This window comes from Narcine bancroftii, chromosome 1 (assembly GCF_036971445.1).
Source record: "Narcine bancroftii isolate sNarBan1 chromosome 1, sNarBan1.hap1, whole genome shotgun sequence".
Lineage (NCBI taxonomy): Eukaryota > Metazoa > Chordata > Chondrichthyes > Torpediniformes > Narcinidae > Narcine > Narcine bancroftii.
Window position 1 is genome coordinate 403107697 of NC_091469.1, and position 25379 is coordinate 403133075.

At 43.8% G+C, this 25379-nt stretch overlaps 2 long non-coding RNA genes across 3 annotated transcripts; one reads left to right on the forward strand and one right to left on the reverse strand.

The window, feature by feature from the left end:
* Positions 1 to 209: 209 nt before the first annotated feature.
* On the reverse strand, positions 210 to 21919 carry LOC138751490 (uncharacterized). The gene is made up of 2 exons (XR_011349979.1): positions 21818 to 21919; positions 210 to 299 (listed from the first exon to the last, which is right to left on the reverse strand). It is a non-coding gene; the product is annotated as an uncharacterized lncRNA (long non-coding RNA).
* On the forward strand, positions 1547 to 25171 carry LOC138751491 (uncharacterized). Of its 2 annotated transcripts, none has more exons than XR_011349981.1 (2): positions 1547 to 2437; positions 24846 to 25171. It is a non-coding gene; the product is annotated as an uncharacterized lncRNA (long non-coding RNA). The 2 variants fall into 2 exon arrangements; XR_011349982.1 differs by lacking the exon at positions 1547 to 2437 and adding an exon at positions 21571 to 22143.
* Positions 25172 to 25379: the final 208 nt, after the last annotated feature.

Below are 25379 nucleotides of genomic sequence, written 5' to 3' on the forward strand. Positions count from 1 at the left end.
TCCCAACAGAGTCACTCATTAGGTTTTGCCGATGTGTCCTTTACACAAGCCACCAAAACATATTCCTCTTTTTTTTTAAATGTTTAATTTCAGCAACAAAAACATATTCCAGTCTTTTTAAAATGTTTAATTTCTCATCTTACGACTTTCTCCAATTGTGAAAATATTTATAAAGGATGTTTATCTTTGCAATACAAAGAGTCTTCCTGAACAGTCTGAACTTCCTTTTCCTTTATTTCCTTGTTCTTTCTTGTGTTTGTATCTGACACAGCAGTAACAAAGGTACTTCCCTTTGAATTCTGTTAAAGATATTTAAAAAAATCTAAATCATTGTCTTAAGAACTATTGAAGCATCTTAATATTTCCAAATAATGGTTATGGTGTAAACATATGCATGCCATTCCAAGAATTGTACAAAATTCTCAAAAGTGGTGTCCCTTCCAGAAAACATCTGAAGCTCTGCAACCTTGTTCTCCACAGTTCCCTCAGCTTATAAAGGTAATTTATTGACAATAATCGAAAAATTAGCAAGCAAATTCAGCTCTTGCAAGTATACACTACTTTCCACTGCATTACAACATCCTCTCAGAAAGAGGGCATATGCTTGTAAAACCTTTGCATCCTCTGATTTTATTACTGGCCAAGAAAGAATCTTGTCTTTGTGGGCCCCTTGTGATTTTATGCTCATCGCCATAATGAAGATGCAATAATTCTTTTGCTCTTAAAACCTTGGCCTGGATTGGCAAGTTTTGACCAACTCCTTCACCTGTCCTCCAGTATACAGATTATCTTTAACGTTTTCAGTATTACTTTCAATGTGATGTTCAAAGGATTTCATGAATGTCAGATATTGTAATGGATCTCCATTAAAAACTGAAATTTCCTTCTTGGGTAAACAATATGAACCTTATTGTTCTGCTAACATAGCAGAACTTTCATTTTGTTTTCCTATGAGTGATAATATATCGTCTTGCCCACCATGGCTTATGACTGGTTGACTTGTTATGATTGAAGCATATGGAACTTGAACTGGTGCCATAGGTGTAGGACCTGGAGTTGTAACTGATGGCATTGATGGAGATCCTTGACTTGTCACTGGTTCTTCAGCAACACAAAGAGACACCAATGGGGGGGGGGGGGGGGGGAAGTACGATCAACTTGAATGGTTGAACCTTTTAGAAATACTCTTAGGAAGATTCATAAATTGCCCACTTGGAAGAGATTGAATGTTGGTTGGTTATCGACATTCGAGCACCAGCAGCACCACTGCTGGCTCCTTGCTCAAGTCTACTCGTTTCTTATGGCTGCGATACCCATTGATCTGCTGGATTGTTACATCCCAAAGGAAGAGAGAGAGACTATGGTGGACAAAGAAGCAAGACAGCAAAAAAAGCAAAGAGGGTGTATGGAACTACAAACTGGAGGGTTGGGTAGCTTAAAAACCTACAGAAGATAACAAAAAAGCAATATGGCAAAAAAAATATTAAAAATGAAAGATGAATATTAAAAGTTTTTAAAAATGTTAAATTTATTGTCATCTGATCGCACAGGTACAACCTGACAAAACAGAGTTCTCCAGACCTTGGTGCAAAATATGCATTTACACAACCAGACATCACACAGATACAGAAATCAATACATATGCAGGCTAAGTATTCATTATACAAATAAATGAATATTGTTTCATAAATATTAGAGTCTATGATGGTTCATGTAAGCAGTTCCTTTGATCATTCAGCATCCTCACTGCCCATATTGTTAGAGATAGAGAATTTAGGTTAAAATGGCTTAAGTTAAAATGTGATGATTAATCATAAAAAGGGAAGCCAGAACGGACAGGGAGCTTACTAGCAGCCAAGGACAAAAAGTTCAGCTGGATATGTTTTTTTAAACATATCTTTTCATGGTCATAGTGAGAGACATGCAGGAGACAAAAGATTGATAAGAAGGGTGAGAAACAGAATTTAGTGTATGTAGAGTTCGCAGCGTACGTAACGAACGTGATAATTAAAAATGCAGTTGTACTTAGAATGCTTTTGCAATACTAACCAATTAAAACAGTATTAATAAGAAGGGGAAGGGCAAACAACAAGGGTATAAAAATCAATGCACTGTATGTATTGGGGCTTAACTGGTGAGAAGCCAGTTGAGTCCAACTCTGCAGACTTGTAAATAAAGCTTGTCGTGTCATCAGTTTTAAAGAGACTCATGTGTGAGAAGTTTTATTTCTGACAAATGGGGGCTCGTCCGGGATCTACACTCCGGCCGTGAGGGGAGGCGAGAAGAGGGACATCGGAGGTGGTGCACCCCGCTGAGTTCAGCGGCTCCTAGTCCCTTGCTCGTCGCTTCGGGCGGCTTGAGCGAGTGGTATCCGGACAAGGTGACACGACAAGACGGAGAGGAGAAGGGTGACGGTTCAATCCCCGAGAAGACACCGGTAAGTGACGACTTACGATTGTGGTGTGGGGATTGGGTAACAGGTGTAATGGGATACACCTGTTTGGATAAAAAAAAACCTAACGTAATAGATCAGGTATAGAGCTTTTGTCGTGGCGTGAGGACCCTGTCGTGGGACTCTAGGATAGACCCCAGGGAAACCTCGGCGGTAACCGAAGGAGGGACAGCACCTCCGACGAAGTGCCGAGAAGAGAGGGGTCGACCCCAGGGAAACCTCAGCGGTAACCGAAGGAGGGACAGTACCTCCAACGAGGCGTCTGAGAAGAAGGGAGTAGGGTCCAGAACGAGAGGGTCCTCAGCAACGATAAACGGATCTAGGTGGGAAAATGGGAGGATCAAAATCTAAGGGCTCGTCTGAAAATTCAGGACAATTCCTGGGAGTTCCCCTTGACAGCCCTTTGGGGAGAATGTTTGAAAATTGGGATAGTAAAAGATATCGAGACAAAAACAAGAAAAAGATAGTTCAATATTGTCTCCTTTGCTCGAAACAACCTATTAAAGGTTCCTCGGTCTGGTGGCCGAAATTTGGATCTGATGAGGATTGGGTTAGACAAGCATTAAACATATATGTAAATTCGAGACCAAAGGTGAATCAAGAAGAGTCAGCATATGCATTTTGTTGGGTTCCCTGGCCAGGATCCTTAACAAAATGTTTTAAATTGAGGGTAACGGGAGAAAAGAAGTGGGAACCTCTGGACAACCTTCCCCCTCCTTATATTCCCCCGGTGCCTACTGCGCCCGAGGAAAGCTCATTACCGGAGGGGAAAGGTGATGAATCTGATTGCCCCGAAAGGGGCCGGGAAAAAAAGAATGAATTAAGGGAGTCGGACCCTAAACTTCCACTGGTAAACCGACCCTGGACAAGATCCCAGACTGGTCCAGGACCATCAAAGTTTTCAATAAGCCTAAATCCCCTGAGGGAAGTTCCTATGGGAGGACCGGGAGGGGGAACGGGATATGTGAATGTTCCCCTAACTAGTACAGAGGTGCGGGGATTTAAGAAAGAAATGAAAAAGTTATTGGAAGATCCTATAGGACTGGCTGAACAGCTCGACCAATTCCTGGGACCAAACACATATACGTGGGAAGAGATGCAGGCAATAATGGGAACATTATTCTCACCCCAGGAGAGGCAGATGATTCGACGGGCTGCCCTCCTCATGTGGGAATATGAACAACCTGGGGACCCCAGACCCCATGAACAAAAATATCCCTTAAATGAACCCAGGTGGGACAAATGAACACCCGAGGGATTGGCAAGTATGAGACAATATAGAGAGTGGACAATTAAAGGGATACGGGAGGCTGTGCCAAAGGGTCACAATTTTACCAAGGCATTTGGGAACCACCAGGGGAAAGACGAGTCCCCTACTGATTTTTTGGAGAGGGTGAGAAAGAATGTTCAACAGTATGCTGGCGTGGACCCTAGTACACCAATGGGTGAACAGCTTATTCGAATTGAATTTGTTTCCAAATCATGGCAGGACATTAGAAAGAAACTAGAAAAGGAGGAGGACTGGAGCGAAAAACCCCTAAGTGACCTGTTAAAAAAGGCGCAAAAAGTATATGTGCAGAGAGAAGAAGAAGATCAAAAGAGGGCGACAAAGGTTATGGTACAGACTATCCAACAGATGAATGCCGAATCCAGAGGGGAAAGAAAACAAAATCTTCCTCTAAACAATCCAAGATATCCAAGAGAGGGAAGACCCCGGAGGTTCGCTAAGTGCTATTACTGCAATGAGGAAGGACACTTTAAGAGGGAATGCCCCCGATACAAGAGGGAATTGCGTGCCCTCGAACTTATGGAAGAAGATTAGGGGGGTCAGGGGTTCCAAATGTTAGGGACCGAGTATAAGAGGGAACCCCTGGTAAAACTAAAAATTGGTCCCAAGGGAGAAGAGGTGGTGTTTATGGTGGACACAGGAGCGGAACGAAGTAGTGTAATAAATGTGCCAATCGGAACTGAGCCTGTAAAAAGTAATTTGACAATTTCTGGGATAGAAGGGGCTCCCAGAATGGTATCAATAATTCCCCAAGTAACAGTGAAACTGGAAGAAAGAGAAGGGGTACAAGACCTCTTGTTGTTACCGTCGGCTGGATTTAACCTCCTAGGAAGGGACTTACAGGCTCTCCTAGGTTTGGGTGCTCTCCCTGTGGACGGAGAAGTGCGAGTCCACCTCTGTGCTCTAAAGGAAGAGGATGAACGGCAGATTGACGAGAGAGTCTGGTATAAGGAGGGAAATCGAGGAGGTCTGGACATCCCACCTTTACATGTCACATTAATACCAGGTCATCAGCCGGTAAGGAAACGTCAGTATCCTATTTCTTTGGAAGGGAGAAAAGGGCTACAGCCGGTAATTGAGACTCTAATACGAGACGGACTATTAGAAGAATGCATGTCACCTTATAACACCCCTATACTCCCAGTGAAAAAGTCAGATGGATCCTATCGCCTAGTTCAGGATCTAAGAAGTTTGAATGCTATTGTTCAGACCCGCCACCCAGTGGTGCCTAATCCCTATACTATTATGAGTCGGATTCCCCCAGACCATGAGTGGTTTAGTGTTATCGACTTGAAGGATGCCTTCTGGACGTGTCCATTAGAAGAGGAAAGTAGAGATATGTTCGCGTTTGAATGGGAAAATCCATGGACAGGTAGACGGAGACAGCTTCGGTGGACTGTATTGCCCCAAGGGTTCACTGAATCTCCGAACCTGTTTGGACAAATGCTAGAACAAATCCTGGCGGACTATCCACAATCTGATGATTCCCAACTAATGCAGTATGTGGACGATTTACTATTATCAGGACCCAAGGAACAAGAAATGAGGGGAGATACAATTAGACTCTTGAATTATCTGGGGAAAAAGGGTCTATGGGTGTCCAGGAACAAGTTACAGTTCGTTGAGAGAACTGTGGTATATCTGGGACACCAGATAAGTAAAGGACAGAAACGGATTACCCCTGAACGGATTGCGGGAATCACTAGAATGCTGTTACCCCGTAATAAGAAGGAAATAAGACAATTCCTGGGACTCTTAGGTTACTGTAGGTTATGGATAGAGGACTACTCAGCTTTGGTGAAGTTTATGTATAAAAAGCTGACAAATGAAAATGAATATCATTGAAATGGACCCAGGAGGAGGAGGGATGGTTTGAGGACTTGAAGCATCACCTGACACGAGCCCCAGTACTCACTCTGCCCTCTTTAAAACAGCCCTTCCAGCTATTTGTCACTCATAACCAAGGAACAGCTGTGGGAGTTTTAACACAGGGAAAAGGCGGTCAGCGACACCCAGTGGCTTTCCTTTCCAAAATGATGGACCCAGTGTCTCGCTGATGGCCGACGTGTATCCAGGGAGTAGCGGCTGCTGCTCTGTTGGTAGAGGAAGCACGTAAACTTACTTTTGGAGGAAAGATGACTGTGTACACCTCCCATTCTGTGAGTGTTTTATTAACACAAACTGCCCATCGATGGCTGACTGATTCTCGCATATTAAAGTATGAAACCATTTTAATGGTCGGAGAAGATCTACAGTTTGCAAAGATTAATAGCTGCAACCCAGCTCAGTTTTTATACGGCAGTGAAACAGAGAGAGAGGTGGAGCACGACTGTGTCGAGTTGATGGATCTTCAGACCAAGACCCGAGAAGACCTTTGCGATACTCCTCTGGGAGAAGGATATGAATTCTACATTGACGGCTCCGCCAGATGTGTTGACAGAATGAGAAGAAGTGGGTATGCTATAATAGAAGGAAATACTTGGAAAGTAGTAGAATCCACGAGACTACCCGGAAGCTGGTCAGCACAGTCCTGTGAACTATATGCCTTGCAGAGAGCCCTCAGAATACTGGCAGAGAAAACTGGAACGATTTACACTGATTCCAAGTACGCATATGGGGTAGTGCATACCTTTGGTAAGATCTGGAAGGAGCGTGGTCTAATTACATCAAGAGGAAAGGAATTGGCACACGAACAGATGATTACTCTGACTTTAGAAGCCTTGACATTACCCCAGGAAATAGCAGTGGTCTACATACCAGGCCATCAGAGGGGAGATACCCCGACAGCAATTGGAAACAGACTGGCTGATGAAGAAGCCAAAAGGGCAGCCATGCAACAAGAAGTCCGTTTGCTGACCTTAATCCCAATAAGACAAGGCATAAAGAAGGCTCCCATTTTCACTGCTAAGGAAGAAAAGGACATGGCTCAGCTGGGCGCAAGCCAGCTGCCTGATGGAACATGGAAGACACCAGATGGAAGAATGGTTCTAAATAAAGAAATAACTCGCAATATTTTAAAACACCTGCATCATCAGAGCCACTGGGGCACCCAAGCCTTATGTGACACAGTGCTTCGAGAATATGTGTGTAAGGGAATCTACACCTTGGCCCAACAGGAGGTGCAGAACTGTCACCTATGCACAAAAATTAATAAGAAGATAATGAGGACAGGGACCATGGGAGGTCAACCATTAGCCATACGCCCTTTTCAAAGTATCCAGATGGACTTCACAGAGTTACCTCAAGTCCAAAGATGGAAGTATCTGTTGGTGGTAATAGATCACTTTACCCGATGGGTGGAAGCCTTCCCAACAGTAAATGCTACAGCCTCTACAGTAGCTCGCCTCCTCCTAGAGCAGATAATCCCCAGATATGGTATAATGGATTCTATAGACTCAGACAGGGGTCCACATTTTTGTTCAAAAATCCAGCAATTGATTTGTAATGCATTACAGGTCTCTTTGCATACCCCTTGGCATCCACAAAGCTCAGGGAGGGTTGAACGTATGAATGGAACCCTAAAAATGCAATTGACAAAATTAATGGTGGAAACTAAAGTGCCTTGGATAAAGTGTCTGCCCCTGGCTTTATTGAGAATTCGTACTGCCCCACGAAAAGATGTAGGGTTGTCCCCTTATGAAATGATGTTTGGGCTTCCCTTCTGGAGTACAGTTGAGGGGTGTCCCACCTTGGGGGAAGGGGATATATTTGTTAGGAACTATTTACAGGCACTATCACGCTCTCTTACAGATTTACGAAAGAGAGGACTATTGGCACAAACACCGCCTCTAGACTTTTCTTTACACAAGGTGGAACCAGGAGACTGGATTCTCATCAAGACCTGGAAAACTGAAAAACTCCAGCCCCAGTGGGAAGGTCCATACCAAGTTCTCTTAACTACAGAGGCTACAGCACGAACAAGAGAGAAGGGGTGGACACACGCATCCAGATTTAAGGGACCTGTAGAGGCGCCTCAGGACCCTGATACGAACTCAGATTGGACTTGTGTTCCTGGAGAAAAACCTCTTACCTTGCGATTTCGCAGAAAGACTTGATTCACAATGTTATTGTTATGTTCTTTGATTTTTCTTAGTTTGCCTATGTCTTTATCAGGTGTGAAATGTAAGAAATGCAGAGACACAGTGGTCCTGTTTCAGGACCGCATTTGGGGAAGAAAGGAGGGTAATTTTATTTCCCATACCTCAGTTCCTGAGAAATGCTGGGCAGAAAATACCACCCAACATCCATATACCCCTTGTGTGGAAAAAGAAGGAAATAATATGGGTCATTATATACAGATTCCTAATACCACTCCTTTCCCTCTTAACGGTTGGAAGGGTGACTCAGGCCCACCATGCCCTGATGGACTCTGGTTTTGCATACACCAGCGTACTGTTCCAATAAGAAATTCCACTCCACACTCAAAAGTGCCTGCCCCTTTAAAACAGCCGGACTTAGTTCGAGTCCATCCAAATAACCATGAAAGTTTCGGTCACGCAGTTGGGGGAGATAACCTTTTTGTTGATCTTGCAACTAAAATTGCAGGAACTTTTAATTGTTACAAATCAAACAGCTCTAGCCCTGCAATTACTTGCATCCCAGCAAGGTCAAATGCGCTCTGCTATATATCAGAACCGTCTGGCCCTAGACTATCTCCTAGCCACAGAAGGAGGTGTATGTGGAAAGCTTAATTTGACTAACTGCTGCTTACAGATTGATGATAATGGCCAAGCCATTCGAAAAATCACTGATAATATTCGTACTTTGTCCCATGTACCGGTTCAAACCTGGCATCCTTTTGCAAAATTAAATTGGATGGACAAATGGTTTGGAGGAACCTGGTGGCGTACCTTATTGTGGGTCATCGGAGGTATTTTATTCCTCCTACTTGTTTTGCCCTGTATTATTCCCTGTCTACGCAGCCTGGTGATTTCCATGGTCCAACAGGCTATGCAACCAGGGGAACTGGGAGACCCCGTTAGAATTTTACTTCAGCACGAAATTAATTTATCATGAGACATTTCTCTTCCCCGAGTTAAAATCCCCATTCATATATATAATACACACATTTTAAAGAGAGAAAGGGGTGGATTGTTAGAGATAGAGAATTTAGGTTAAAATGGCTTAAGTTAAAATGTGATGATTAATCATAAAAAGGGAAGCCAGAACGGACAGGGAGCTTACTAGCAGCCAAGGACAAAAAGTTCAGCTGGATATGTTTTTGTAAACATATCTTTTCATGGTCATAGTGAGAGACATGCAGGAGACAAAAGATTGATAAGAAGGGTGAGAAACAGAATTTAGTGTATGTAGAGTTCGCAGCGTACGTAACGAACGTGATAATTAAAAATGCAGTTGTACTTAGAATGCTTTTGCAATACTAACCAATTAAAACAGTATTAATAAGAAGGGGAAGGGCAAACAACAAGGGTATAAAAATCAATGCACTGTATGTATCGGGGCTTAACTGGTGAGAAGCCAGTTGAGTCCAACTTTGCAGACTTGTAAATAAAGCTTGTCGTGTCATCAGTTTTAAAGAGACTCATGTGTGAGAAGTTTTATTTCTGACAATGGGAAGAAGCTGTTCCTCAGCCTGGTAGAGCTGCTCTGATAGTCCTGTATCTCTTCCCCGATGGGAGCAGCTGAAAGATGCTGTGAGCAGGTTGAAAGGGGTCCTCAATGATTTTGTGCACCCTCTTCAGACAATGATCCTGATAGATCATGCCGATTGGGGGTGGAGGGAGGAGGATTCCAGTAATCCTCTCTGGCACTCTTATGGTCCTGTGGATCGACTTCCAATTCATTTCTCTGCAGCAACTGTACCATACTGATGCAGCCGGCCATGGCATTTTCGATAGAGCTTTGGCGGAAGGTTGACATTATGGTGGCTGGAAGCCTTGCAGATCAAGAGAGATTTTAAATATATACATAAATAAAACTATTGAATGTGTAAGTGAATAAATGGGAAATAAGACACTGAGGAATGAATAGAAAACTGGAGTCAAATCTTTGTAAAATTAGCTCATCTACTCTGACTACATCACAGATAAACTGTAACAACTCTCTTCATGCTTTTTATCATATACATATATTCATGGCTTTGCAAATGAACTGAATAAATGTAATTTGCCACTTACCAGAGTGAAAACCCTAGGGTGTTTAAAAACAAACACATATTCCAGCGCATTATCACAGCAACAAGAAGTGCTAGATGACACAAACTTTTTGAAGATGCCTTAATTAGCTGTTAAGCTAGTGAATTGGAAAATTATTCTATGAAAGAAAATGTTCCTTTTAACAATTTGCTACTTGTTAATTCTTTCTTTGGCTTGCCTTCGCAGACGGAGATTTATGGAGGGGTAATGTCCACGTCAGCTGCAGGCTCGTTTGTGGCTGATAAGTCCAATGCGGGACAGGCAGACAAGGTTGCAGCGGTTGCAAGGGAAAATTGGTTGGTTGGGGTTGGGTGTTGGGTTTTTCCTCCTTTGTCTTTTGTCAGTGAGGTGGGCTCTATAGTCTTCTTCAAAGGAGGTTGCTGCCCGCTGAACTGTGAGGCGCCAAGATGCACGGTTTGAGGCGATATCAGCCCACCGGTGGTGGTCAATGTGGCAGGCACCAAGAGATTTCTTTAGGCAGTCCTTGTACCTTTTCTTTGGTGCACCTCTGTCTCGGTGGCCAGTGGAGAGCTCGCCATATAACACTATCTTGGGAAGGCGATGGTCCTCCATTCTGGAGACGTGACCTACCCAGCACAGTTTGATCTTCAGCAGCGTGGATTCAATGCTTTCGGCCTCTGCCATCTCTAATAATGCTTCAGGAAATCCCCTTGTATTATATTTGATATTAGGATCTCCATCCTAATATCAAAGTGGTGTTTCTCTCTCCCAATACAACCTCATCGATCCAACCCATGGATCAAGGGGTTATTGCAGTCTTCAAAGCTTATTATGTCAAAACATTCACCCAAACAATTTGTGTAACTCAAAAGGTACAACTAAAAAAACCACCAAATTTTAGAAAGAATACAATATTTACCATTCCATTAAGAACATTGCTTTGACCTGGGATGAAGTCACCACACAGTGTATGAATGGCATCTGTGGCAAAATAAAACTTTAAAAAGGTATGTGAGGACTTCCAGTTGGCCGTGACATGCAATAACAGCTTTAGTCACTAGCTCCAGTGTAATTTGCATTCTTCACTTGCTTTATTTAGAAAATAAAGCCAAGTTGTGTCAGATTTCATATTTTCACCTTTCAGAAATGACTACAGGAATGGCAAGACTGTAAGGAAGGAATCCATCCTTGGAGGTCATCTCTGAAGTAATTGGTCAGCTTAAACTATCGATTGTTGAGGAATTCAAAACTCAACATACTTAGCTAGGTCTAATTGATAATAAACTCAATCAAGTTTGCCTCTCTGTTAAAGAGCAAGGAGAACATTTATCTTTGAAATTGACTTTAAATGAGTTTGGCATTTGGAAGGCACTTGCTCAACATTAACAGATAATAACTTGAAGTTAACGACAGAAGTTGTTGATTTGAAAACTAGGAGTAGGGGTCAACAGAGAAAGGACAACTTAATTCTTTTTTGTTTTTGAATCTCCTTGTTGCTGTATTTGGAAAGGAGCAGTTTTCATCTCCCCCAGAGATCGATAGAGCATCAAAGGATATGTTGCCAAAGCCTGCATTTGGGCAGAAGCTGCATACAGCCAATCCCCTAGTTGGCTCATCAACAAGCTGCTCTAAAAAGCCATCTCATAGGCATTCTACAAATTCTCTTGAAATCCAGTCCTAACCTGGTTTTCCTCAGTCTACTTACTTGTTGAAATGTCCCATAATTACCATAACATTGCCTTTCTGACATGCCTTTCCTATCAGCTGTTGTAATTTGTTGTCCACATCTCAGCAACTGTTTGGAGGTCTGTTAATAATTGCCAGAGACTTTCTGCCCTTGCCTTTTTAAAAAAATGCTCAACCCACAATGATTCAATATCTTCTGGTCTTATCTCACCTCTGATGCTTTAATATTGTTCCCTACCAATAGAGCCAGACCCTCTGCTTACATGCCCACCCTTTGGATAAATTGTACCTGATGACATTCAGCTCCCAATGTTATCCATCCTTTAGCCATGACTCCATGAGATCACAACATCATACCTTCCATTCATTAGCTGTACTACAGGATCCACTTTATTTCTGATGCTGCGTGCATTTAAATACAAAACATTTATCCCTGTATTTGTTTGAGTCCCTGTTGCTTTGCAACTCATCCCAATGGTTGCAATTTTGCCCTATCTGCAAGTCCTCCCACAAATTGTCCCCATCCTCCTGCAAATCTAGTTTAAACCTCCCACAGCAGCATTAAACAAACTTTTCTGCAAGGATATTTTCTACCCTTGAATTGAAGTGCAAGCAATCTCACTTGTAAAGGTCATCTCTTCCCCAGAAGAGGTTCCAGTGATTCAAGACCTTGTAACCCTGACCGATCCCTTCAGCCACTTTGCACTGCTTCCTGCTCTGATCTTCTAGTTCATAGTACTGACTGTTTCCACAGATTTTCATCAAACCCCCTAAATTTAGTTTTCAGGATCTCTATCCCATTCCTGCTTAAGTCATCGGTACCAATAGGCACCATGCCATCTGGCAGCTCACCCTTCCCTTTAAGAATATTCTGCACTCGTTCAGAGACATGCTGGACCCAAGCACCTGGCAGTTAACATTCTATCCTGGAATCTCTTTTGAGGCTGCAGAATCTCCTATCTGTCCCCTAACTCAAATCTGCTACGACTTTCACTCTACCTGACTTCACCCTTCCCTTCTGAAGCTCAGAGATGACCTGCTGTCTGGCTCAGATAGGTCAACAAAGGGGTATACTTGGTGCTGAGGTGAATAGCCACAGGAGCCCCCTGCATGTTTCCTTTCACTCTCCTGTCTGTCACCCACCTACTTTCCTCCTCTCTGTGATTGGTGTCCTTGTAACTCATTTCTATCACCAATATAAACACTGGTTTTCCCACCTTACCTCAGGACTATTGTGTCTACTGGCCATTAAAGGCAGGTTTGTGCTCCTCACTTGTCTTGAGTGCATTCAGTCATGTTACATTCTGCTAATCCTCCAATGGAAAATCTCAAAGATAATGATCATGTCATGTACTTTCCCTCAAATGCAACTTCATTAATTCAACCATGTGACCAAGGTACCCTTCGATCAATGAAGAGTGAATATATAAAGAATTTATTGAACAGAAGGCTGGAAGTGGACAGGTGCTTGGGTGTGGTGAGTTTCCAGAAGGAGATTAGCATCAAGGATGGTGTTACCAATGCTTGGAACACAGTGACTAAAAGACAATCGTGCATGCCTGGCACAACCTCTGGCCTGCACCTATGTACAGTGATGGTGATTTTGAAGGATTCCTTATGTTAGGGGAGAGAAAACTATAGTGTGACCTCTTCACACATGCAAAAAAATGTACCTTCAGAGTTCATCAATAAGCTGGAAGTGGATATGGAAGAAGTTTTTTTAAAAAATATCAATAATGATAGTCCAGTTGTTCATTCACTGGATTGCTGTTGAAATAGCTGAAATGGTCTGAATCTGACAGAGAAGATGCCTTTGTTAACAGTGCAGAAAAAGTGTCTATAGACATAGTGTAAATGTGAGATGGTCTTAGTGAAGTACTAGAGCAGCGTACATTGATAATAGAACCGGAAATCATGTCAGTTTATAAAAATCACAGAGACTAAGACAACAACCAATTTTAATGAGGCAGATGACAATGGAGGAAGCATTTGAAAAAGCCGTCGAGGAGAAATTGTAGTGTTTGGTGCTGCATTTATCTTCTTTTGTGAACACAGCAATTTTTTTGAATAAGTAATATGTATTATTTCATGTGAATTTTCCATTGTGGCTTCATGTTGGCACTCAAAACGCCTGCTGTTATTTCACCATTGATACACATTCTGCCATTGCTACTGTGCTGATTACATGTTTTGGATTTTTTTTCCCCCCCAGATTTGTCCCAAAAACTGAAAACCTCAAAAAATGAGCAAAGTATGGTCCCAAATAAGGGGTACCAGACCTGTACTGGCAACCGTGTACAGACTTGCAAGCATTGTACAACCCAGTCACTTCAAACTTTACCAGAATCAGAATTTGTTGTCCTGAAATTTGGTGTTTTTGCAGCAACGTCATTCATATCATAACCATCTTACAACATTATCAACAAAAATTCAAATAGGGCACAAAAAGTAAGGCAGTGTCTTAGGTTCTTCCCCCTCTGCCATTAGATTCCTGAATAATCGATGAACCAGTCTTGTGCCATTAAGTACTCGCGTTTAGGCTCCTGTACCTTTCCCCCTCCCCACAGAAGGAAGGCCTGGGTGATTGTTTGGGGAGCTCAGAGGATAGAGGCTTCTTTTTTTTTTATATAAAAAAAACCAAACCACCTCATATCGATGTCCTTGATGGAGCGAAATCTGGTGCCCATGATGTGGCAGGTCGAGTTAACAATCTTCTGAAGTTTATTGCCATGAAGGCGATGCAACCAGTCAGAATGCTCGCCACGCCACAGTACACCTGTGGACGTTTACAAGAACCTTCAGCAACATACCAAATCTCACCTCACAAAGTATAGCCGTTGGCGAGCCTTCTTTGTAATTCCATCAACGTGGAGGCTCCAGGACAGATCCTTGGAGATGTTGACACCCAAGAATTTGAAGTTCTTGATTCTCTCCACTATTGAGCTCTCGATGAGGTCTGGTTTGTGCTCCCCTGACTCCCTTCTGAAGTCGACAGTCATCTTGATTTTGTTGGCATTGAGCACAAGGTTGTTGTCATTACATCATGCAATGATCCGATCCATCTCCTCATTGCCATTTGTGACCATCAATAGTAGCAACTGTGCAGAGACTTACAATTAAGGATTACAATACACTCCTCATTGCTCCTTGTTTACTTTAGACATGGCTCCAATGCTATCTACAACACTAATGTACAACAGCTCCAATCCCTATGTAGTGCACACCTTACCAATGATTCCTCCAATATTGTCCACAATTCTCAACCAGGAGTGGAAAAAGTTTAGTCTCAGTATGAAAGAGCAAAGAAAAGAAAGCTACTCCATCTGGTTGACTTTATAGCACAGTAAGCTGGTGGGTCCAGCCCAGGTAATAACTAGGTGATTAAATGGGCCAGTGGTCAGGTGTACTCTAATGGGTGGGCAGAGTACAACCTTGACTGACAGGTAATGCGGCACATGACTACGTTCCAGTTGGAAGGGGCTGATGCCTCGGCTCCAAGAGGCGTGCATCCCAGGTGGCTGCTGCTTTGCAGTCCTGTGGGAAGCCAGGGGGTCAGCCTGGCAAATGCACATCCAAGGGGTACAGGGTTTACAGGCCATTTACGTAGGTGAGCTGTTTGCCGTCTCGTGCCAGGATTCCATTCATTTGTATCCCCACTGATTGCTTGGACTGGTGCTAACTGAACTAGGTGCATTACATTGCCAAGGTGTATTCTCTTAGTGGACTCACTGAAGGGTCAGGAGTGTGTGCCAAATTGTATGAAGGGTAATAAGAAACTATTTTCCAAAGCACCCATCCCAGCAAGGATTACTGGAAGTGAGGTGATAAAGGGAGGGGGAAGTGGAAGAAAACAGTCATTACTGAAACATTTTCATTAGTCTATATAAGCACTCCTGTAGCTGTTGTCAAGCAGGGTCTGCATTTGTGGGTGACTCTCAGCTGCATGTGCCAGAGCAGCAATTCAGGTGCCACAGTCTGGCATGGTGCGGTTATGTGTTCTCCCAGCACTGATTAGTGGAGGCTAAAAGAAGAGCAGCTTATCTTCTCTTGTTGGGTGGGGGAAGTTTGAGAGAACTGATTCACATTTGGTGAATTGGTTGGGGGGGTAACATTATGGATCAATCAGGGGCCATGTCTGGAGAGGGAGGAGCAGAGAGGAGGCTGGTCTGGGTCAGAATGGATAGTACATTGGAAGCTCCACCCTTACAGGGCTTTCCCCTGAAATGTTCTTTCCAGACAACATACTCTGAGTTACCAGTAGGGTGACATCACTGAACATTGTTGCAACCCTGAAAACTTGAGTGGATGCTCCTTTCTCAGTGTAATCTAATTCCCCCAGAGGGTAATTGGTTTTCATGGTCACCAGCCCCATGAGTGGAAAAAACACCCCTCTAGCTTTGGGCCATGTGGTGGTGACTAAACAGCCTGCTAAAGCACCAGTCACCCTCATGTGTTCAGGGAAATGATGCTCACAGGCACCCCTGTGGATGCCCATATTAATGCCCACTCTTGAATAACCTATTTCCTTTGAAAATGATGTGCCACTGTAGGTTCCATTCTAGAAGGGTAGGGAACCTGATCCACATTGCAGTCACCACCCATTCCTATAGGCAGTGACATCACCAACCACTTCTGGCAGCCCCCGCAATGTGTTGTAAATCCTGTTGCTCAAATAGACTGCCTTGGGTACTTGTTTCCTTTTGAGAGAGATGGAGATTGGAGTCCCCTCGTCCCACAGCCATAGAAGGCACATGGCTAGGTGATCGCTTGGCTGCTGGTGGTATCAATCCCCTAGCCCAGTTCGCTCCTTGTTGCAGAAGTCCCAGACCTCCATAATTTCACAATGACTGTATGCATACCTATTTCAGTTCCTCCCATTTTTCAGCTAGCTCCCCATTTTGAGGGGTCAGCAGGGTGACTCTTGGCTGGTCTTGGACCATGTGGTCACTGGACAAGCTTGCAAAGGCTCAGGAACATAGGGCTGGAAGTTTGTAGTAGGACTCAGTTTCCTTATGGTCACCACTGTCCATCCACATATCCCCCGACTGCGTCTTGACTCCTTCCCTCTGCTGGATAATGGCTCACACCTTGACGAGGTTGAGGTGCCAGCCAGACCAGTGAGCTGCTTGCAGCTGCTGCATTTTAATCACTTTGCAAATTCCCTCTATTCCTCTCATCTCTTGGTTGGTCACACTTGGGCAGTTTTGTTGCCTTCTGTAGCACATAACAGCAATACTAGAGGGATTATATTTCCTTATCTTTCTGAGCACTCTTGGCATAATTCTCCTATAATTTCCTGTTGGTGTCTCAGGAGAGACACCACAAGCCAAAGAGCCCCCCCTCCCCCCGTGACTTCCCTTGGTCCCAGAAAGTATACTCTCATCGACTGAGGCCCCCTTACCAGCTGCCTGACCCTTCCTGCTTGTCTTGTTCATAATTGGTTGTCTTGTTTGCAACTGCTTACAATCATACAAGTACAGTACAATCCAGTCACATTGGACTTAACACTACCAATACTAGCAACTATGTACAGATTTATCAACCAAAGATAATATGCTACCCACTGTTCATCATTTAATGCAGACATAATTCCAATGCTATCTGACAGGCCCAATCCCTGTGTAGTGCACACCTTACTAATGACTCTTCCAGCATTATCCACAGTTCAGGACCTGAAATGGAGCAGGATTCATCTCAGGACCAAAGAACAAAATAGAAAGAACTACTGCATGTGGTGGACTTTTAAGAACAGAACGCTGGAAGGTCTGGTCCAGGATCACTAAGTGATTAAAGGGACCACTAATCAGGTGTGCACTAATGGATGGGCAGAATCAGAACCTAGTTGGAAATTGTATCATCCAATTGACAGGTGATACTAGGCTCCAGACGGAGAGCTTCCACGACCCGCCACAATACCAGCGGGTTCCAGACGGAGAGGTCCCACGACCCGCCACAATACCAGCAGGTTCCAGATGGAGAGGTCCCATGACCCGCCACAATACCAGCAGGTTCCAGACAGAGAGGTCCCATGACCCGCCACAATACCAGCAGGTTCCAGACAGAGAGGTCCCATGACCCACCACAATACCAGCAGGTTCCAGACGGAGAGGTCCCATGACCCGCCACGATACCAGCAGATTCCAGACGGAGTGGTCCCATGACCCGCCACAATACCAGCAGGTTCCAGATGGAGAGGTCCCATGACCCTCCACAATCCACACTACAGGCACCAATTGCAAAAGTGTTTGTTGTTCCCTCTTTTCGCTCTGAGAACACACCAGCTCATAGTGGAAGCAAGTTTACATCTGATCTCAGTAAAATTAACTTGCTACTTACACAGCAGCGGTAAAGCACATCAGTAGTACAATTGAAGGATATTTTAAAGGTGTTATCTTCCATAATTTTTATCATTCATTTAAAGATTTCAATTGTGCAGCAGATGTGAACAGACTGCATTCTAAAACCACATGGAATGGGCAAGTCAAGATGATTCATTGAATAAAAGAACTTTCCAAAAATGGAGGAGTCACATCATTGAGGACAAGAGCTAGTGCTGCATCAGACAAACTGCCACCATACTTGTATCAACAATTATCATGTTTGCTACTGATAATTAAGACAGTTACTAGCATTGATCAATATTTCAGATAGGGAAGGGATTACCCCTCAGTTTTCTGGATCCTCAAATATCTGTTGGTCAAAAGGCAAGTAAAAAATAAAAATCTACATTTATCCGGAGCCCTTCACCTCTTGGTAAGATGCTAAAGGTTTTACTACATATTGAATGTTGTGAGAATGACCATATCATCAGATTCTTAGTCAACACAATAGAGATGGGAATGGAGAAAAATAAGCATTTTAACCTCAAAATAAAACATTTATAAATTTATTCTCTGGAGTTGTGTTAGGGATGAGCAAATGGAGTTTGAAGGTAACATTGGAGAATTGTTCATGACAAAAAAAGATAGATTATGAAAAGAATATGCACAAGTTCTGCTTCACACAAAATTGTAATTTATTAATTTGGAGATACTGCACAGTAACCGGCCCTTCCAGCCTGCACTGCCCAAATACACCTATGTGACCAACCACCTATTAACCCCATACATTTTTTGGAATGTGGAAGGGAACTGGGCCATTCAAGGAAAAGGTACAAACTCCTTACAGCCAGCAGAGGATTCAAACCCTGGACACTGGTGTAGTGCTTTGCTAAATGCTACATTAACCATGCTGCCCCAAAATATAAATCAAAATTTGGAATAGATTCATATTGGAGCCCAAAGGCCTTGAATCAGTGAACTTGATGGTCGAAGAGGAAAGCATTTGATTCTTTCTGGAAAGCTAAATGGACTTGGATCAATGGATCGGCCTCATCTTTAAATATTTTGAAATTGAGACAGAATTTAGGATCCACTGGGGAAATAGAACAAAATATTACAGCAAAATACAGGCCCTAAAATAAACAATCTAAGCCTTTCCTCCCTTATGAGTGAAACCCAATAGGCTGCAGATGCTGTGATATTAGTGACATTAACACACCAAAATGCAAGAGGAACTCAGCTGGTCTTTTCAGCATGCAGTGAATGGAGTTTCATTGATGGTGTGCTCCACCCCCATCTACCCACCTAAACCCTGAGCCCTTCTGAAGACCACTGAGACTCTACCCTCAGTTATAAGCTAATAAAAATGTACGTTATCGTTCCAGTCGTGAGAACTTTTATTCACACGACAATTTTATTAGCTTATTCCCTAGAAGATGGAAGCGCTGCTCAAGCCAGATTTGCTGCTGATGGACCATCTGTTCCCCAACGCGGTTGAGGATTTCACATACTGACTAGACCTCTTCCAGGCCTACCTGAACACAACCAGAGAAGTCTTCCACACCAATGAACTCAGGAGGTCCACACTCATTTTGAGGGTAGGAACTAAAGCGTATGCAGTCATTAGGGACTGCACTACATATGATGCTGATATTGTGGCTTTGAAGGCTTGATACCTGAAGTCGCAAAACGAGGTCCTAGCGAGGCACTGATTCACTCTACATCATCAATGGGTAGGAGAGACCATCGATGACTACCTGCTGAATCTCTGAACACTTGACAAGAATTGTAGGTATGAAGTGATTACTGGCAGTGTTCGTGAGGAAGAAGATCCAGGACACTAGTCGCGGGGGCCTGGTCGTGGTATATAAGGCAGCGATTGCTGTAGTCCGCTAAGAAGGACCTGGCCAGTCATGTTGAACTGGCCAAATCGTTGGAACAAGCCAAGCTCAAGTGTGATGACCTCCAAGCTAGTGAGATTACTCACCCAGGTGACCTCTTCCAAGGATTAGCTGTTCCTACTACCCCAGCCCTAACAGCTGCCACTTCCCATGCTAGGAAATGCTCCTGTGCTAGGGAGTGCTTTTTCTACAGCAAGGGCTAGCACCCCCAATCTGATTGCCTAGCTAAAGAGGCAGTTTGTTCCAGTTGTGGCAAGAAAGGACATTGGGTAAGGGTTTGCTACACGAGTGGAAGCTCCAAGCCGTCTGCCCCGAATTTGCCTGAACCCACTTGCTGTGCTGCATGCAAAAAGAGGGTGGCTGCGAGAAAATAGCGTGAAAAGGCTTAGCGGCCATCATGCCATTAACTCAAATTCAAACTCAGCACCATCATCGTTAGAGGAGGAAGGAGGGCAGCCATCTTGCTGCATCATTAGGTCGATGCCACCTTACCCATGTTGGGTAACCCAGGGTGGTGGGGCCACTCGATTGAGGAGTGCAGAGTCCTAGCCTTGATAGTTCTAGATCAGGACAGACCTCACCAGCTTAGCAACTCCATAATGACTGATAAAATAAATGGACGTTCCACCATATGCCTAATCGACAGAGGCTCGACTGAAAGCTTCATAGACTCAGTACTATACAAGAATACAACCTAAAGATGTATCCTTCCAATTATCGTATATTCCTTGCATCTCATTTGCACTCTACTCTTATTCAAGAGTATTGTATAGTACATTTGTCATTTGAGGGGCAGAACTTTGTAAAATACACCTGTATGTATTGATGAATTTTGTGCTCCTGTGCTGTTGGGTCTGGACTTCCTGTGTCACCTTAAGAGCATGACCCTGGAGTATTCTGGTCCCCTCCTCCCGTAACAGTTTAGAACAGAAGGCCTCTAAAATCAGGGCCCAATGCAGCCTCTCTACATTGAATATCAACCCCCTCCTCCCACCTCTCTTCCCAAATCTATCCACAGACTGCAAACCTATTGCTACCAAGAGCAGGAGGTACAACACAGCAGATTGAGACTTCGTAATGTCTGAGACACAACGTCTGCTCAATGATGGGATCATCAAACCTAGCACTAGCCCGTGGAGAGCACAAGTGGTGGTGGTAAAAGGGGAAAACAAGTCCAGGCTAGTAATTGACTATAGCCAAACTACTAATCGGTAAACACTTCTGGAAACCTACCGCCTCCCTCGAATTTCAGACATGGTGAATGAAATAGTGCATTAATGGGTCTATTCGACCATCAACCTGAAGGCTGCTCATCACCAGCTGCCAATCAGTTCTGAGGACCGTCCATATACAACATACAAGGCCAACGGTCATCTATCAATTCTGGAAGGTTCCTTTCAGTATTATTAATGGGGTTTCTAACTTCCAGAGGCAGATGGACAGAATGGTGGATAAGTATGGGATGAAGGCTATCTTCCCCTACCTTGATAACATCACCTGTGGCCATACCCTGGAAGCCAACCTTCAGAGTTTTCTCCATGCAGCAAAAGCTCTGAACCCCACTTATAACTCTAGCATGTATGTTCAGGACTAAATATCTTGCTATCCTAGTCTAGATGGTGGAGAGTGGCATCATTGACCCTGACCCCAATAGGATGTGCCCTCATTAAAGCTCCCCATTCCCAGGATCACAAAGGCTTTGAGGATATGCCTGGGGTTTTCTCATTACACCCAGTGGATCCCTCAATATGCTGATAAGGTTCGACCTCTCTTAAAAGTCACTATTATCCCCCTCTCAGTTAAAGCCTAAAGGGGTTTTAACTACCTCCGAAACCACATTGTGAAAGCCGCCATGCACATGGTGGATGAGAATATACCTTTCCAAGTGGAAAACAACACCAGACATGGCCCTGGCCGTCACCCTCAACCAGGTGGGCAGGCCAGTTGCATTCCCCCCCCACCCCCCCAGACATTGCAAGACCAGAAGCTCCAAAACCTCTGTGAAAAAAGGAGGCCAAGCCATTGTAGAAGCCATGAGGCACTGGAGGTACTACCTGGCTGGTAGGAAATTTCCACTCCTCACTGACCAGTGATCTACCGCATTCATGTTTAATAATGTCCAGAGGGCAAAAGTCAAAAATGACAAAATTGCTAGGTGTAGGATCAAACTCTCAACCTACAATTATGACATCACCTAGCAACCAGTAGCTCTTAATGACCCTCCAGATGCCTTTTCCAAAGGAATCAGTGCCTCTACACACACCAGTCAACTGCAGTCTCTACATAACGAGCTCTGCCATCCAGGGGTTACCTGCATGGCTCATTTTGTCAAGGAGCACAATCTGCCCTACTCCATGGAAGATATCAGGGAAATGACCAGGTCTGCCTTGAGTGCAAGCCGCACTTCCACTGCCCCACAAAAGTGCACCTGATTAAGTCATCCAGGCCCTTCAAAAAGCTCAGTGTCAATTTGAAGGGACCTCTCCCCTCTATGAACGGAAACAATTTCTTTCTCTCTATCATTAATGAGTACTCCCACTTCCCGTTTGCCATTCAATGTCCAGTTAATCAGTCATAAAGGCCCTAGATTCCATTTTCACCCTGTTCAGGTTTCCCAGCTATATACATAGCAACCAGGGCTCATCTTTTATGAGCGAAGAGGTACTTCAGTACCTGCTGGCAAGGGGCATCGCATCCAGCAAGACAACCAGCTACAACCCCCAGAGAACAGGCAGGTTGAAAAGGAAAATGCCACAGTCTGGAAGGCTGTCAAACTGGCCCTCAAGTCAAGAGGCCTTCCAGACTCACACTGGCAGGAAGCTACCATTCAATTTCAAGAGAAGATTGACATTGGGAACTATACTCCCAACCTGGCTCACCACTCTTAGTCCAGTCCTTCTCAGGAAGCATGTGAGGAGAAGTGAAGTCTGACCCCCTGTTTGAAAGGATGAAACTGCTCCATGCTAACCCCACATACACCTATGTTGAGTACCCGAGTGGCAGAGAGGACACAGTCTCCATCAGGGACCTGGCACCCACCGTAACAGTGGGTCCATTGCCTCAAGTGCCCTACGAGCTGTGGAGCTCATTCTTGCCCGTCTCAGTCAGGGTCTTAGGGAATTCGGTTCAGAAAGGAAGTACACCCCCCTCTACTGTAGAGCCAGAGACCCTGCCCACCACTTCTCCCTTAAGGGGACCAAGGCCCTCCAGTGCTTAGGTGCTCCACCAGGATCTCCAAACCCCCAGATCACTTGAATTTATAAATAACTATACATTTTTAAAATTTATTTTCTGAAAGAAATTTCTCGGTCTTCATCCACGTACCCTAAATACTGCAGGAAGAAGTGAATGCAGTGAACTAAGATTCACTGGGTGGTGTGTTATACTGATGGCTGGTTCCACCCCATATACCCATATATAATCCTGGTTTCCTGCCTAAACCCTGAGACCTTCTGAAGGCCACTGCGAGACCCTACCCTCAGTTATAAGCTCAAAAAAGCATATGTTCTCCTTGAGAGATGAGAGATTTTACTCAAGCTACACAGCATCTATAGGAGATAAAGGTATATTGCCGACATTGAGCCTAAGTCCTTCAAGGAAAAATACCTGAAGATGCTTGAAGGGCTTAGGCTCAAAACATCAGCAATATATCTGTCTCCTATAGATGCTGAAAAGACCAGCTGAGTTCCATTTTGCATATCAGTGTGTTTACTTCCCTCCCTCATACCAGATAATTTAGAATATCACTAGAAAGCAATTCAAATAATTTGATAAGGATTCAGACTAAAGATGGCAGCCACTATATCAGATAAACAAAGGAAAAGTCAAATCAAAATACTAGGATCAGCAGTAGGAAGAATGAAGAATTTCATTAATAGTCGTCTTGGTTGTGGCTATTGCAAACTGCATTCTGCTGGATGATCAGGCACTGGGTCATCAGTTTTCAGGTACTGCCCAATATCCAAGGAACCTGGATTCAACCCTCTGGAAAAAGCAGGGTCAGGAAGCCCAGAGAACTGTCTCCCCACATTTAGAGGAGTTTTGATTTCCATTGAGTTTGATTGTAAACCAGAAACAGTGACCTCCAGAGCTCATAAAGGAACCTAGAGAAATTAATCATTTGAACAGAGGAGGTATGTCAGAAGTGTTGAAACAGCAATGGGCAGTTGTGAAAGTGAGAACAACAGATAGTGGCAGACCTTCATCTTTTGTTTTTAATTTTCGATGTCTAGCAGGTGCAGGATTTTGCTTTGATATGAATTGCAGCAACTGGGGTAGAAGGAACAGCTGTGCAGTAGAAGCAGATGAGTCTCACCAACATCAAAGAAGTCAAGGGCATCAACAATCAGTAGTGATGGATCTCAATGCTGAAGATCCAGCTGCGCTGGGTGGGTCACGTCTCCAGAATGGAGGACCATCGCCTTCCCAAGATCGTGTTATATGGCGAGCTCTCCACTGGCCACCGTGACAGAGGTGCACCAAAGAAAAGGTACAAGGACTGCCTAAAGAAATCTCTTGGTGCCTGCCACATTGACCACCGCCAGTGGGCTGATATCGCCTCAAACCGTGCATCTTGGCGCCTCACAGTTCGGCGGGCAGCAACCTCCTTTGAAGAAGACCGCAGAGCACACCTCACTGACAAAAGGCAAAGGAGGAAAAACCCAACACCCAACCCCAACCAACCAATTTTCCCCTGCAACCACTGCAACCGTGTCTGCCTGTCCCGCATTGGACTTGTCAGCCACCAACAAGCCTGCAGCTGACGTGGACATTTTACCCCCTCCATAAATCTTCGTCCGCGAAGCCAAGCCAAAGAAGAAAGAATAACAAATAGAGGGGTTTGAAATGGGTATTTAAACTGGTGGGGGATGGTTTCTGCTCCCAGAAATTCAATAATTGTGCCAACCCATTACTATGGCATCACAAAATGTACATCCTTGAAGTAACTTATTTGCAGCCCTACATTAATTATCATCCAAATTAATTTGAGTTAATCCAGAACTTAGTGGCGTTTTTTTTTGCCATTGTCAGTTCCTGTACTATTCGATAACAACCTTAACACCAACTGCTTTTGTTTTTCAGGTAACTTGAGGATGAGCAACAAAAAGTGCAACACACCCGAGATAAAAGACAAAAGAGACTCCTTTCAAATGATAGGTCCCTCTACAAAATAGAGGGACAGCTTTTTAAAGAAATGAATACTGCTCTCACATTTGGAAGCAATCATCTTTGTCTCAGATCACTTCAGTGCCTGAAGCATTGGCCTCTTGCCAGGAGAGCAAAACTAGCTCATAACATTCAAGCTACAAACCCAATTATTGAACAGAGTGGTTTTGAAAATTGAATATATTAAGTGGAAAAACAAAACTTATTTTTGAATATATTAAAGATTTATTGGTTAGTTTAAATGCATTGTTTTCATCATTTCAAATCATCGCAAGATGGGAACTGAACACTGTTGTACTATCTTAGGGATCATAAATGCATAAAATCTTTCATTCTTACTTACTGTTTACTTACTATGTTCCTTCCCTCCAGCAGCATTTTTTTTTTAAATGCTATGCCAAGAAAGCTTTTGGAGCAGCAAAACAGGGGAAGTCAGTCAACAACACATCA